Source organism: Tamandua tetradactyla, chromosome 14 (genome assembly GCF_023851605.1).
Source record: "Tamandua tetradactyla isolate mTamTet1 chromosome 14, mTamTet1.pri, whole genome shotgun sequence".
Lineage (NCBI taxonomy): Eukaryota > Metazoa > Chordata > Mammalia > Pilosa > Myrmecophagidae > Tamandua > Tamandua tetradactyla.
In genome coordinates, this window is record NC_135340.1 from 31,336,439 (window position 1) to 31,339,266 (window position 2,828).

Genomic DNA, 2,828 nt, shown 5'->3' on the forward strand with positions numbered 1-2,828 from the left:
TGGTGGTGGTGGCTGGCGGCTGTGAGTGCGGCGTGTGGCTGCCCCTTCCCAGAGGTGGTGCAGGAGGCCATGGGGCACACCTAGAGCCCCCGCAAGAATTGCAGTAGGTGCTGCAGAGAAGACATGAACAAGCATGTGTAATCACGGACTCTCCTTGCTAACCATCATCACTGCTCTCTTTGATAAGCAAGAGATTGGGTCAGGAGGGAAAGGAAAAGAAGTCAACATGAAACTAAAACAGCGAATGGTGCCGTTAGCAATTCTTCTTGTCATCTTTATCTTCACCAAAGTTTTCCTGATTGATAATTTAGATACGTCAGCTGCCAGCCGAGAAGACCAGAGAGCTCTTCACTGCATGATGGCCAGCTAGAAGGTGGCACTGAAGCCCAAGTTGGACCACACCTTGCTGTCTCCCTGGGATACTGCAGCCCACTGGGTGGTTCCCCAGGAAGTATACCCTGAAGAGACACCAGAGCTGGGGGCAATTATGCATGCCATGGCCACCAAGAAAATCATTAAAGCTGATGTAGGTTATAAAGGGCACAGCTGAAAGCCTTACTGATACTTGAAGGAGGTCAGAAAGTTGTCTTCAAACCTAAGCGGTATAGCCAAGACTATGTGGTAGAAGGGGATCCATGTGCCAGTTATGATAGACCCAACACAGAGGTGGCAGCCTTTCATTTGGACAGGATTTGGGTTTCTGCCGAGCCCCCTTGGTGGCTGGCAGATTTGTTAATCTGTGGACCTAGATCAAGCCTGTTGCCATGGAGTAGCTGTTGAGCACTTTCCTAACTGTAGGAAATGATACTTGCTTCTATGGGAACTGTTATTACTGCCGAGAAACAGAGCCAGTCTGTGCCGATGGAGACACAATGGAGGGATCTGTCACACTCTGGCTCCCACAAATGTGGCCTCTGCAGAAAAACGGATAGCTATGGGGCAGAATTTACTGAGAGGGCAAATTGGCCAGGAGGGAGTATGATGAGAGTTACTGTGACTCTGTGAAGAAAATGTCCCTTTATGACTCTGGCCCACACCTCCTGGACATCATTGACACAGCTGTGTTTGATTGCCTGATTGGCAATGCTGACCACTGTCACTGTGGGAGCTTTCAAGATGGTGAAGGCTCTGGTATGCTCATCCTTCTCGATAATGCCCAAAGCATTCAGGTTTTTATCTGCAACAGATTAAACTACCTAAAGAATGGTGTACTGAAGTCTGCCTTAAAGTCTGCCATGGCCCATGACCCCATCTACCCCATGCTCTCTGGACTTCATCTGGGCGCCACGAGCCCATGACTGCTGAGTTTCCTGGCCACCATGAAGCAGTGTACTGACCAGTTCGCAGCGGATTCTGTGCTGCTGAAAGACAGGATGCCTCTCTCCCACTTGTAATTTTCAACACAGAATATGTGAAACTTTTTTTTACAAAGATAGAAAAAGAGCACAATGAATTCTAAATGGTATCACATGGATTGGAAATGGCCAGTACCAAGTTTTGGTGACAGGGTCAGGGTGACCTTGGATGTCTTTGGTGTTTTCTGTAGCAGAAACTAAAGCAAAGACTACAAATTTCAGACCACAGAGCTGTTCCAGCTGAATCGCCTGACTTCCTTGGCATCCTGTGCCCATTCTAGCAATGGGCACTATGGTTAGTCTTAATTTCTCATGCCAAAGGACAGACAGAGAAGTGACATCAGGCTAATGCTGGCATTGTTTCTGGTGTGTGTGTTTTAAGTTAAACCTTGGAGTCCTTTTTCCACATATGTGGATTTTCTGAAAACACTTTACAGTCTCTTATGTCCTTTTTCACCAGGACTAGTCAAATTGGAAAGTTTACTGTCTCCTAAGGAGTGGCAGCAAATAAAACCTGGCACTTTTTTTGAGACAAAATAGTACTCTCTGTTGGATGGGAGAGGTGTTCAATTTTAAGCAATTGGGTAATGATAATTTTGATGATTCTTAGGGAAGGAAAGAAGAGAGAGATCACTTGGTAAAACCAGAATTGGAGAGGTGATTGAGTAGTATATGAGATCATTAATGAAAACAGATCCCCCTGAATTTAGGCTCATCAGGTATGTAAAAAGCAAAGATAGCTTTGTACCTAAGTAAAATCTGCATTCTCACAGTTGTGTCCAAATTAGTCAAATAATTATCTCTAAAGAAAATATTGTACATCCCAAGCATGATTTTTTTAATGGAGATTTTTTTCTTTAGCCCAAAGGAGGCAAATCCTTTCTTAGTTAATAAAGCAAACTGAAATAATGTCTTGAATAAGAGTCAGATTGCCTGTGTTCTCTGCCATCTTCATTTCTCTTCTGAACTGAATTTCCACCCCCGCCTTTAAGGCATTTGAACAATGAAGCTGCTGCTCCCAAGAGACTGGTAACCCTGTCTGTGCCTTTCTTGTGAGAAAAGTCAGCTCACTCCTACAATGATAGTCTATGTCCTGCTAGTGGCTGGGCTTAGTTTACGATTTGGTCCACGCAAAAGACAGAAAACTTCTAAGCCTTCTGAGCCTTATGTTCTTGAGCTTCAGGAAACATTAGTAAAGGTATATGTATATATATGGTCATATATGTTATTCTAGCAAGAAAACATTTATTTTGACACAGGGGGACACTGACTCACGTTGCTGAAGGATTTGAAGCTAATAAAAGGTTCTTTTCTCAGTCTCTGAGACTGGGTACTAAGTGACATAAAGACCATTCATTCAGCAATGCCAGCTGAGCAGCTCTGGGTGCCAGCTCCTGCAGGGCACATTAGTGAGCTGGACCACCTGACTTCATAAAACTTACTGTACAGAGGAAGACCTGTTTTTCTCCCTTT

General features: G+C 44.4%; 1 pseudogene; it reads left to right on the forward strand.

Annotated features, from left to right (window-relative positions):
- The first annotated feature begins 226 nt into the window (after positions 1-226).
- LOC143654878 (glycosaminoglycan xylosylkinase pseudogene) lies at positions 227-1,394 on the forward strand (annotated as a pseudogene).
- Positions 1,395-2,828: the final 1,434 nt, after the last annotated feature.